We start from the raw sequence: 13,284 nt of genomic DNA on the forward strand, positions 1-13,284 counted from the left end.
CGCCAGAGCCCAGCTCCGAAATGGGAAACGTCCAGCGACTGCTCCCACACCAAAGGCGCCAGGACTGAAAGCTCTTGCTGGCCCTCACCTTCCCTAGGCAGCCCTTCCACAGCCCCACAAACTCTGGCACTCAAAGTTTCCCTACCCTCGCTAACTCCAAACATGCTCTCTCTCGGCTTCGCCAGAGCCCAGCTCCGAAATTGGAAACGTCCTGCGACTGCTCCCACACCAAAGGCGCCAGGACTGAAAGCTCTTGCTGGCCCTCACCTTCCCTAGGCAGCCCTTCCACAGCCCCATAAGCACAGGCACTCGGAGCTTTCCTACCCTCGCTATCTCCAAACATGCTCTCTCTCAGCTTCGCCAGAGCCCAGCTCCGAAATGGGAAACGTCCAGCGACTGCTCCCACACCAAAGGCGCCAGGACTGAAAGCTCTTGCTGGCCCTCACCTTCCCTAGGCAGCCCTTCCACAGCCCCACAAACTCTGGCACTCAAAGTTTCCCTACCCTCGCTAACTCCAAACATGCTCTCTCTCGGCTTTGCCAGAGCCCAGCTCCGAAATGGGAAACGTCCAGCGACTGCTCCCACACGAAAGGCGCCAGGACTGAAAGCTCTTGCTGGCCCTCACCTTCCCTAGGCAGCCCTTCCACAGCCCCATAAGCACAGGCACTCGGAGCTTTCCTACCCTCGCTATCTCCAAACATGCTCTCTCTCAGCTTCGCCAGAGCCCAGCTCCGAAATGGGAAACGTCCAGCGACTGCTCCCACACCAAAGGCGCCAGGACTGAAAGCTCTTGCTGGCCCTCACCTTCCCTAGGCAGCCCTTCCACAGCCCCACAAGCACAGACACTCAAAGTTTCCCTACCCTCGCTAACTCCAAACATGCCTCTCTCTCGGCTTCGCCAGAGCCCAGCTCCGAAATGGGAAACGTCCAGCGACTGCTCCCACACCAAAGGCGCCAGGACTGAAAGCTCTTGCTGGCCCTCACCTTCCCTAGGCAGCCCTTCCACAGCCCCACACACTCTGGCACTCGGAGCTTCCCTACCCTCGCTATCTCCAAACATGCCTCTCTCTCGGCTTCGCCAGAGCCCAGCGCCAAAATGGGAAACGTCCAGCGACTGCTCCCACACCAAAGGCGCCAGGACTGAAAGCTCTTGCTGGCCCTCACCTTCCCTAGGCAGCCCTTCCACAGCCCCACAAACTCTGGCACTCAAAGTTTCCCTACCCTCGCTATCGCCAAACATGCCTCTCTCTCGGCTTCGCCAGAGCCCAGCTCCGAAATGGGAAACGTCCTGCGACTGCTCCCACACCAAAGGCGCCAGGACTGAAAGCTCTTGCTGGCCCTCTCCTTCCCTAGGCAGCCCTTACACAGCCCCACAAACTCTGGCACTCAAAGTTTCCCTACCCTCGCTAACTCCAAACATGCTCTCTCTCGGCTTCGCCAGAGCCCAGCTCTGAAATGGGAAACGTCCAGCGACTGCTCCCACACCAAAGGCGCCAGGACTGAAAGCTCTTGCTGGCCCTCACCTTCCCTAGGCAGCCCTTCCACAGCCCCACACACTCTGGCACTCGGAGCTTCCCTACCCTCGCTATCGCCAAACATGCCTCTCTCAGATTCGCCAGAGCCCAGCTCCGAAATGGGAAACGTCCAGCGACTGCTCCCACACGAAAGGCGCCAGGACTGAAAGCTCTTGCTGGCCCTCACCTTCCCTAGGCAGCCCTTCCACAGCCCCACAAGCACAGGCACTCGGAGCTTCCCTACCCTCGCTATCGCCAAACATGCCTCTCTCTCGGCTTCGCCAGAGCCCAGCTCCGAAATGGGAAACGTCCAGCGACTGCTCCCACACCAAAGGCGCCAGGACTGAAAGCTCTTGCTGGCCCTCTCCTTCCCTAGGCAGCCCTTACACAGCCCCACAAACTCTGGCACTCAAAGTTTCCCTACGCTCGCTAACTCCAAACATGCTCTCTCTCGGCTTCGCCAGAGCCCAGCTCCGAAATGGGAAACGTCCAGCGACTGCTCCCACACCAAAGGCGCCAGGACTGAAAGCTCTTGCTGGCCCTCACCTTCCCTAGGCAGCCCTTCCATAGCCCCACAAACTCTGGCACTCAAAGTTTCCGTACCCTCGCTAACTCCAAACATGCTCTCTCTCGGCTTCGCCAGAGCCCAGCTCCGAAATGGGAAACGTCCAGCGACTGCTCCCACACCAAAGGCGCCAGGACTGAAAGCTCTTGCTGGCCCTCTCCTTCCCTAGGCAGCCCTTCCACAGCCCCACAAACTCTGGCACTCAAAGTTTCCGTACCCTCGCTAACTCCAAACATGCTCTCTCTCGGCTTCGCCAGAGCCCAGCTCCGAAATGGGAAACGTCCAGCGACTGCTCCCACACCAAAGGCGCCAGGACTGAAAGCTCTTGCTGGCCCTCACCTTCCCTAGGCAGCCCTTCCACAGCCCCACAAACTCTGGCACTCAAAGTTTCCCTACCCTCGCTAACTCCAAACATGCTCTCTCTCGGCTTTGCCAGAGCCCAGCTCCGAAATGGGAAACGTCCAGCGACTGCTCCCACACGAAAGGCGCCAGGACTGAAAGCTCTTGCTGGCCCTCACCTTCCCTAGGCAGCCCTTCCACAGCCCCACAAGCACAGGCACTCGTAGCTTTCCTACCCTCGCTATCTCCAAACATGCCTCTCTCTCGGCTTCGCCAGAGCCCAGCTCCGAAATGGGAAACGTCCTGCGACTGCTCCCACACCAAAGGCGCCAGGACTGAAAGCTCTTGCTGGCCCTCTCCTTCCCTAGGCAGCCCTTACACAGCCCCACAAACTCTGGCACTCAAAGTTTCCCTACCCTCGCTAACTCCAAACATGCTCTCTCTCGGCTTCGCCAGAGCCCAGCTCCGAAATGGGAAACGTCCAGCGACTGCTCCCACACCAAAGGCGCCAGGACTGAAAGCTCTTGCTGGCCCTCACCTTCCCTAGGCAGCCCTTCCACAGCCCCACACACTCTGGCACTCGGAGCTTCCCTACCCTCTCTATCGCCAAACATGCCTCTCTCTCGGCTTCGCCAGAGCCCAGCTCCGAAATGGGAAACGTCCAGCGACTGCTCCCACACCAAAGGCGCCAGGACTGAAAGCTGTTGCTGGCCCTCACCTTCCCTAGGCAGCCCTTCCACAGCCCCACACACTCTGGCACTCGGAGCTTCCCTACCCTCGCTATCGCCAAACATGCCTCTCTCGGCTTCGCCAGAGCCCAGCTCCGAAAAGGGAAACGTCCAGCGACTGCTCCCACACCAAAGGCGCCAGGACTGAAAGCTCTTGCTGGCCCTCACCTTCCCTAGGCAGCCCTTCCACAGCCCCACAAGCACAGACACTCAAAGTTTCCCTACCCTCGCTAACTCCAAACATGCCTCTCTCGGCTTCGCCAGAGCCCAGCTCCAAAATGGGAAACGTCCAGCGACTGCTCCCACACCAAAGGCGCCAGGACTGAAAGCTCTTGCTGGCCCTCTCCTTCCCTAGGCAGCCCTTCCACAGCCCCACAAGCACAGGCACTCAAAGTTTCCCTACCCTCGCTAACTCCAAACATGCCTCTCTCTTGGCATCGCCAGAGCCCAGCTCTGAAATGGGAAACGTCCAGCGACTGCTCCCACACGAAAGGCGCCAGGACTGAAAGCTCTTGCTGGCCCTCACCTTCCCTAGGCAGCCCTTCCACAGCCCCACACACTCTGGCACTCGGAGCTTCCCTACCCTCGCTATCGCCAAACATGCCTCTCTCGGCTTCGCCAGAGCCCAGCTCCAAAATGGGAAACGTCCAGCGACTGCTCCCACACCAAAGGCGCCAGGACTGAAAGCTCTTGCTGGCCCTCTCCTTCCCTAGGCAGCCCTTCCACAGCCCCACAAACTCTGGCACTCGGAGCTTCCCTACCCTCGCTAACTCCAAACATGCCTCTCTCTCAGCTTCGCCAGAGCCCAGCTCCGAAATGGGAAACGTCCAGCGACTGCTCCCACACCAAAGGCGCAAGGACTGAAAGCTCTTGCTGGCCCTCACCTTCCCTAGGCAGCCCTTCCACAGCCCCACAAACTCTGGCACTCAAAGTTTCCCTACCCTCGCTATCGCCAAACATGCCTCTCTCGGCTTCGCCAGAGCCCAGCTCCAAAATGGGAAACGTCCAGCGACTGCTCCCACACCAAAGGCGCCAGGACTGAAAGCTCTTGCTGGCCCTCTCCTTCCCTAGGCAGCCCTTCCACAGCCCCAAAAACTCTGGCACTCGGAGCTTCCCTACCCTCGCTAACTCCAAACATGCCTCTCTCTCGGCCTCGCCAGAGCCCAGCTCCGAAATGGGAAACGTCCAGCGACTGCTCCCACACCAAAGGCGCCAGGACTGAAAGCTCTTGCTGGCCCTCACCTTCCCTAGGCAGCCCTTCCACAGCCCCACACACTCTGGCACTCGGAGCTTCCCTACCCTCGCTATCGCCAAACATGCCTCTCTCAGCTTCGCCAGAGCCCAGCTCCGAAATGGGAAACGTCCAGCGACTGCTCCCACACCAAAGGCGCCAGGACTGAAAGCTCTTGCTGGCCCTCTCCTTCCCTAGGCAGCCCTTCCACAGCCCCACACACTCTGGCACTCGGAGCTTCCCTACCCTCCCTATCTCCAAACATGCTCTCTCTCAGCTTTGCCAGAGCCCAGCTCCCAAATGGGAAACGTCCAGCGACTGCTCCCACACCAAAGGCGCCAGGACTGAAAGCTCTTGCTGGCCCTCTCCTTCCCTAGGCAGCCCTTCCACAGCCCCACAAGCACAGGCACTCGGAGCTTCCCTACCCTCGCTAACTCCAAACATGCTCTCTCTCAGCTTCGCCAGAGCCCAGCTCCGAAATGGGAAACGTCCAGCGACTGCTCCCACACCAAAGGCGCCAGGACTGAAAGCTCTTGCTGGCCCTCACCTTCCCTAGGCAGCCCTTCCACAGCCCCACAAACTCTGGCACTCGGAGCTTCCCTAGCCTCCCTATCGCCAAACATGCCTCTCTCGGCTTCGCCAGAGCCCAGCTCCAAAATGGGAAACGTCCAGCGACTGCTCCCACACCAAAGGCGCCAGGACTGAAAGCTCTTGCTGGCCCTCACCTTCCCTAGGCAGCCCTTACACAGCCCCACAAACTCTGGCACTCAAAGTTTCCCTACCCTCGCTAACTCCAAACATGCTCTCTCTCGGCTTCGCCAGAGCCCAGCTCCGAAATGGGAAACGTCCAGCGACTGCTCCCACACCAAAGGCGCCAGGACTGAAAGCTCTTGCTGGCCCTCACCTTCCCTAGGCAGCCCTTCCACAGCCCCACAAACTCTGGCACTCGGAGCTTCCCTACCCTCGCTATCTCCAAACATGCCTCTCTCGGCTTTGCCAGAGCCCAGCTCCGAAATGGGAAACGTCCTGCGACTGCTCCCACACCAAAGGCGCCAGGACTGAAAGCTCTTGCTGGCCCTCTCCTTCCCTAGGCAGCCCTTCCACAGCCCCACAAACTCTGGCACTCAAAGTTTCCCTACCCTCGCTAACTCCAAACATGCCTCACTCTCGGCTTCGCCAGAGCCCAGCTCCAAAATGGGAAACGTCCAGCGACTGCTCCCACACCAAAGGCGCCAGGACTGAAAGCTCTTGCTGGCCCTCACCTTCCCTAGGCAGCCCTTCCACAGCCCCACAAGCACAGACACTCAAAGTTTCCCTACCCTCGCTAACTCCAAACATGCCTCTCTCGGCTTCGCCAGAGCCCAGCTCCAAAATGGGAAACGTCCAGCGACTGCTCCCACACCAAAGGCGCCAGGACTGAAAGCTCTTGCTGGCCCTCACCTTCCCTAGGCAGCCCTTCCACAGCCCCACAAGCACAGACACTCAAAGTTTCCCTACCCTCGCTAACTCCAAACATGCCTCTCTCGGCTTCGCCAGAGCCCAGCTCCAAAATGGGAAACGTCCAGCGACTGCTCCCACACCAAAGGCGCCAGGACTGAAAGCTCTTGCTGGCCCTCACCTTCCCTAGGCAGCCCTTCCACAGCCCCACACACTCTGGCACTCAAAGTTTCCCTACCCTCGCTAACTCCAAACATGCCTCTCTCGGCTTCGCCAGAGCCCAGCTCCAAAATGGGAAACGTCCAGCGACTGCTCCCACACCAAAGGCGCCAGGACTGAAAGCTCTTGCTGGCCCTCACCTTCCCTAGGCAGCCCTTCCACAGCCCCACAAGCACAGACACTCAAAGTTTCCCTACCCTCGCTAACTCCAAACATGCCTCTCTCGGCTTCGCCAGAGCCCAGCTCCAAAATGGGAAACATCCAGCGACTGCTCCCACACCAAAGGCGCCAGGACTGAAAGCTCTTGCTGGCCCTCACCTTCCCTAGGCAGCCCTTCCACAGCCCCACAAACTCTGGCACTCAAAGTTTCCCTACCCTCGCTAACTCCAAACATGCCTCTCTCTTGGCATCGCCAGAGCCCAGCTCTGAAATGGGAAACGTCCAGCGACTGCTCCCACATGAAAGGCGCCAGGACTGAAAGCTCTTGCTGGCCCTCACCTTCCCTAGGCAGCCCTTCCACAGCCCCACACACTCTGGCACTCGGAGCTTCCCTACCCTCGCTATCGCCAAACATGCCTCTCTCGGCTTCGCCAGAGCCCAGCTCCAAAATGGGAAACGTCCAGCGACTGCTCCCACACCAAAGGCGCCAGGACTGAAAGCTCTTGCTGGCCCTCTCCTTCCCTAGGCAGCCCTTCCACAGCCCCACAAACTCTGGCACTCGGAGCTTCCCTACCCTCGCTAACTCCAAACATGCCTCTCTCTCGGCTTCGCCAGAGCCCAGCTCCGAAATGGGAAACGTCCAGCGACTGCTCCCACACCAAAGGCGCAAGGACTGAAAGCTCTTGCTGGCCCTCACCTTCCCTAGGCAGCCCTTCCACAGCCCCACAAACTCTGGCACTCAAAGTTTCCCTACGCTCGCTATCGCCAAACATGCCTCTCTCGGCTTCGCCAGAGCCCAGCTCCAAAATGGGAAACGTCCAGCGACTGCTCCCACACGAAAGGCGCCAGGACTGAAAGCTCTTGCTGGCCCTCTCCTTCCCTAGGCAGCCCTTCCACAGCCCCAAAAACTCTGGCACTCGGAGCTTCCCTACCCTCGCTAACTCCAAACATGCCTCTCTCTCGGCCTCTCCAGAGCCCAGCTCCGAAATGGGAAACGTCCAGCGACTGCTCCCACACCAAAGGCGCCAGGACTGAAAGCTCTTGCTGGCCCTCACCTTCCCTAGGCAGCCCTTCCACAGCCCCACACACTCTGGCACTCGGAGCTTCCCTACCCTCGCTATCGCCAAACATGCCTCTCTCAGCTTCGCCAGAGCCCAGCTCCGAAATGGGAAACGTCCTGCGACTGCTCCCACACCAAAGGCGCCAGGACTGAAAGCTCTTGCTGGCCCTCTCCTTCCCTAGGCAGCCCTTCCACAGCCCCACACACTCTGGCACTCGGAGCTTCCCTACCCTCCCTATCTCCAAACATGCTCTCTCTCAGCTTTGCCAGAGCCCAGCTCCCAAATGGGAAACGTCCAGCGACTGCTCCCACACCAAAGGCGCCAGGACTGAAAGCTCTTGCTGGCCCTCTCCTTCCCTAGGCAGCCCTTCCACAGCCCCACAAGCACAGGCACTCGGAGCTTCCCTACCCTCGCTAACTCCAAACATGCTCTCTCTCAGCTTCGCCAGAGCCCAGCTCCGAAATGGGAAACGTCCAGCGACTGCTCCCACACCAAAGGCGCCAGGACTGAAAGCTCTTGCTGGCCCTCACCTTCCCTAGGCAGCCCTTCCACAGCCCCACAAACTCTGGCACTCGGAGCTTCCCTACCCTCGCTATCGCCAAACATGCCTCTCTCGGCTTCGCCAGAGCCCAGCTCCGAAATGGGAAACGTCCAGCGACTGCTCCCACACCAAAGGCGCCAGGACTGAAAGCTCTTGCTGGCCCTCACCTTCCCTAGGCAGCCCTTACACAGCCCCACAAACTCTGGCACTCAAAGTTTCCCTACCCTCGCTAACTCCAAACATGCTCTCTCTCGGCTTCGCCAGAGCCCAGCTCCGAAATGGGAAACGTCCAGCGACTGCTCCCACACCAAAGGCGCCAGGACTGAAAGCTCTTGCTGGCCCTCACCTTCCCTAGGCAGCCCTTCCACAGTCCCACAAACTCTGGCACTCGGAGCTTCCCTACCCTCGCTAACTCCAAACATGCCTCTCTCGGCTTCGCCAGAGCCCAGCTCCGAAATGGGAAACGTCCAGCGACTGCTCCCACACGAAAGGCGCCAGGACTGAAAGCTCTTGCTGGCCCTCACCTTCCCTAGGCAGCCCTTCCACAGCCCCACAAGCACAGGCACTCGGAGCTTCCCTACCCTCGCTATCTCCAAACATGCTCTCTCTCAGCTTCGCCAGAGCCCAGCTCCGAAATGGGAAACGTCCAGCGACTGCTCCCACACCAAAGGCGCCAGGACTGAAAGCTCTTGCTGGCCCTCACCTTCCCTAGGCAGCCCTTCCACAGCCCCACAAACTCTGGCACTCGGAGCTTCCCTACCCTCGCTATCTCCAAACATGCCTCTCTCGGCTTTGCCAGAGCCCAGCTCCGAAATGGGAAACGTCCAGCGACTGCTCCCACACCAAAGGCGCCAGGACTGAAAGCTCTTGCTGGCCCTCTCCTTCCCTAGGCAGCCCTTCCACAGCCCCACAAACTCTGGCACTCAAAGTTTCCCTACCCTCGCTAACTCCAAACATGCCTCTCTCTCGGCTTCGCCAGAGCCCAGCTCCAAAATGGGAAACGTCCAGCGACTGCTCCCACACGAAAGGCGCCAGGACTGAAAGCTCTTGCTGGCCCTCACCTTCCCTAGGCAGCCCTTCCACAGCCCCACAAGCACAGGCACTCGGAGCTTCCCTACCCTCGCTATCGCCAAACATGCTCTCTCTCGGCTTCGCCAGAGCCCAGCTCCGAAATGGGAAACGTCCAGCGACTGCTCCCACACCAAAGGCGCCAGGACTGAAAGCTCTTGCTGGCCCTCACCTTCCCTAGGCAGCCCTTCCACAGTCCCACAAACTCTGGCACTCGGAGCTTCCCTACCCTCGCTAACTCCAAACATGCCTCTCTCGGCTTCGCCAGAGCCCAGCTCCGAAATGGGAAACGTCCAGCGACTGCTCCCACACGAAAGGCGCCAGGACTGAAAGCTCTTGCTGGCCCTCACCTTCCCTAGGCAGCCCTTCCACAGCCCCACAAGCACAGGCACTCGGAGCTTCCCTACCCTCGCTATCTCCAAACATGCTCTCTCTCAGCTTCGCCAGAGCCCAGCTCCGAAATGGGAAACGTCCAGCGACTGCTCCCACACCAAAGGCGCCAGGACTGAAAGCTCTTGCTGGCCCTCACCTTCCCTAGGCAGCCCTTCCACAGCCCCACAAACTCTGGCACTCGGAGCTTCCCTACCCTCGCTATCTCCAAACATGCCTCTCTCGGCTTTGCCAGAGCCCAGCTCCGAAATGGGAAACGTCCAGCGACTGCTCCCACACCAAAGGCGCCAGGACTGAAAGCTCTTGCTGGCCCTCTCCTTCCCTAGGCAGCCCTTCCACAGCCCCACAAACTCTGGCACTCAAAGTTTCCCTACCCTCGCTAACTCCAAACATGCCTCTCTCTCGGCTTCGCCAGAGCCCAGCTCCAAAATGGGAAACGTCCAGCGACTGCTCCCACACCAAAGGCGCCAGGACTGAAAGCTCTTGCTGGCCCTCACCTTCCCTAGGCAGCCCTTCCACAGCCCCACAAGCACAGACACTCAAAGTTTCCCTACCCTCGCTAACTCCAAACATGCCTCTCTCGGCTTCGCCAGAGCCCAGCTCCAAAATGGGAAACGTCCAGCGACTGCTCCCACACGAAAGGCGCCAGGACTGAAAGCTCTTGCTGGCCCTCACCTTCCCTAGGCAGCCCTTCCACAGCCCCACAAGCACAGACACTCAAAGTTTCCCTACCCTCGCTAACTCCAAACATGCCTCTCTCGGCTTCGCCAGAGCCCAGCTCCAAAATGGGAAACGTCCAGCGACTGCTCCCACACCAAAGGCGCCAGGACTGAAAGCTCTTGCTGGCCCTCACCTTCCCTAGGCAGCCCTTCCACAGCCCCAGAAACTCTGGCACTCAAAGTTTCCCTACCCTCGCTAACTCCAAACATGCCTCTCTCTTGGCATCGCCAGAGCCCAGCTCTGAAATGGGAAACGTCCAGCGACTGCTCCCACACGAAAGGCGCCAGGACTGAAAGCTCTTGCTGGCCCTCACCTTCCCTAGGCAGCCCTTCCACAGCCCCACACACTCTGGCACTCGGAGCTTCCCTACCCTCGCTATCGCCAAACATGCCTCTCTCGGCTTCGCCAGAGCCCAGCTCCGAAATGGGAAACGTCCAGCGACTGCTCCCACACCAAAGGCGCCAGGACTGAAAGCTCTTGCTGGCCCTCTCCTTCCCTAGGCAGCCCTTCCACAGCCCCACAAACTCTGGCACTCGGAGCTTCCCTACCCTCGCTAACTCCAAACATGCCTCTCTCTCGGCTTCGCCAGAGCCCAGCTCCGAAATGGGAAACGTCCAGCGACTGCTCCCACACCAAAGGCGCAAGGACTGAAAGCTCTTGCTGGCCCTCACCTTCCCTAGGCAGCCCTTCCACAGCCCCACAAACTCTGGCACTCAAAGTTTCCCTACCCTCGCTAACTCCAAACATGCTCTCTCTCGGCTTCGCCAGAGCCCAGCTCCGAAATGGGAAACGTCCAGCGACTGCTCCCACACCAAAGGCGCCAGGACTGAAAGCTCTTGCTGGCCCTCACCTTCCCTAGGCAGCCCTTCCACAGTCCCACAAACTCTGGCACTCGGAGCTTCCCTACCCTCGCTAACTCCAAACATGCCTCTCTCGGCTTCGCCAGAGCCCAGCTCCGAAATGGGAAACGTCCAGCGACTGCTCCCACACCAAAGGCGCCAGGACTGAAAGCTCTTGCTGGCCCTCACCTTCCCTAGGCAGCCCTTCCACAGCCCCACAAGCACAGGCACTCGGAGCTTCCCTACCCTCGCTATCTCCAAACATGCTCTCTCTCAGCTTCGCCAGAGCCCAGCTCCGAAATGGGAAACGTCCAGCGACTGCTCCCACACCAAAGGCGCCAGGACTGAAAGCTCTTGCTGGCCCTCACCTTCCCTAGGCAGCCCTTCCACAGCCCCACAAACTCTGGCACTCGGAGCTTCCCTACCCTCGCTATCTCCAAACATGCCTCTCTCGGCTTTGCCAGAGCCCAGCTCCGAAATGGGAAACGTCCTGCGACTGCTCCCACACCAAAGGCGCCAGGACTGAAAGCTCTTGCTGGCCCTCTCCTTCCCTAGGCAGCCCTTCCACAGCCCCACAAACTCTGGCACTCAAAGTTTCCCTACCCTCGCTAACTCCAAACATGCCTCTCTCTCGGCTTCGCCAGAGCCCAGCTCCAAAATGGGAAACGTCCAGCGACTGCTCCCACACCAAAGGCGCCAGGACTGAAAGCTCTTGCTGGCCCTCACCTTCCCTAGGCAGCCCTTCCACAGCCCCACAAGCACAGACACTCAAAGTTTCCCTACCCTCGCTAACTCCAAACATGCCTCTCTCGGCTTCGCCAGAGCCCAGCTCCGAAATGGGAAACGTCCAGCGACTGCTCCCACACCAAAGGCGCCAGGACTGAAAGCTCTTGCTGGCCCTCACCTTCCCTAGGCAGCCCTTCCACAGCCCCACAAGCACAGACACTCAAAGTTTCCCTACCCTCGCTAACTCCAAACATGCCTCTCTCGGCTTCGCCAGAGCCCAGCTCCAAAATGGGAAACGTCCAGCGACTGCTCCCACACCAAAGGCGCCAGGACTGAAAGCTCTTGCTGGCCCTCACCTTCCCTAGGCAGCCCTTCCACAGCCCCAGAAACTCTGGCACTCAAAGTTTCCCTACCCTCGCTAACTCCAAACATGCCTCTCTCTTGGCATCGCCAGAGCCCAGCTCTGAAATGGGAAACGTCCAGCGACTGCTCCCACACGAAAGGCGCCAGGACTGAAAGCTCTTGCTGGCCCTCACCTTCCCTAGGCAGCCCTTCCACAGCCCCACACACTCTGGCACTCGGAGCTTCCCTACCCTCGCTATCGCCAAACATGCCTCTCTCGGCTTCGCCAGAGCCCAGCTCCAAAATGGGAAACGTCCAGCGACTGCTCCCACACCAAAGGCGCCAGGACTGAAAGCTCTTGCTGGCCCTCTCCTTCCCTAGGCAGCCCTTCCACAGCCCCACAAACTCTGGCACTCGGAGCTTCCCTACCCTCGCTAACTCCAAACATGCCTCTCTCTCGGCTTCGCCAGAGCCCAGCTCCGAAATGGGAAACGTCCAGCGACTGCTCCCACACCAAAGGCGCAAGGACTGAAAGCTCTTGCTGGCCCTCACCTTCCCTAGGCAGCCCTTCCACAGCCCCACAAACTCTGGCACTCAAAGTTTCCCTACCCTCGCTATCGCCAAACATGCCTCTCTCGGCTTCGCCAGAGCCCAGCTCCAAAATGGGAAACGTCCAGCGACTGCTCCCACACGAAAGGCGCCAGGACTGAAAGCTCTTGCTGGCCCTCTCCTTCCCTAGGCAGCCCTTCCACAGCCCCACAAACTCTGGCACTCAAAGTTTCCCTACCCTCGCTAACTCCAAACATGCCTCTCTCTCGGCTTCGCCAGAGCCCAGCTCCAAAATGGGAAACGTCCAGCGACTGCTCCCACACGAAAGGCGCCAGGACTGAAAGCTCTTGCTGGCCCTCACCTTCCCTAGGCAGCCCTTCCACAGCCCCACAAGCACAGGCACTCGGAGCTTCCCTACCCTCGCTATCGCCAAACATGCTCTCTCTCGGCTTCGCCAGAGCCCAGCTCCGAAATGGGAAACGTCCAGCGACTGCTCCCACACCAAAGGCGCCAGGACTGAAAGCTCTTGCTGGCCCTCACCTTCCCTAGGCAGCCCTTCCACAGTCCCACAAACTCTGGCACTCGGAGCTTCCCTACCCTCGCTAACTCCAAACATGCCTCTCTCGGCTTCGCCAGAGCCCAGCTCCGAAATGGGAAACGTCCAGCGACTGCTCCCACACGAAAGGCGCCAGGACTGAAAGCTCTTGCTGGCCCTCACCTTCCCTAGGCAGCCCTTCCACAGCCCCACAAGCACAGGCACTCGGAGCTTCCCTACCCTCGCTATCTCCAAACATGCTCTCTCTCAGCTTCGCCAGAGCCCAGCTCCGAAATGGGAAACGTCCAGCGACTGCTCCCA

This window comes from Aptenodytes patagonicus, chromosome 5 (genome assembly GCF_965638725.1).
Source record: "Aptenodytes patagonicus chromosome 5, bAptPat1.pri.cur, whole genome shotgun sequence".
In the NCBI taxonomy this organism is placed as follows: domain Eukaryota; kingdom Metazoa; phylum Chordata; class Aves; order Sphenisciformes; family Spheniscidae; genus Aptenodytes; species Aptenodytes patagonicus.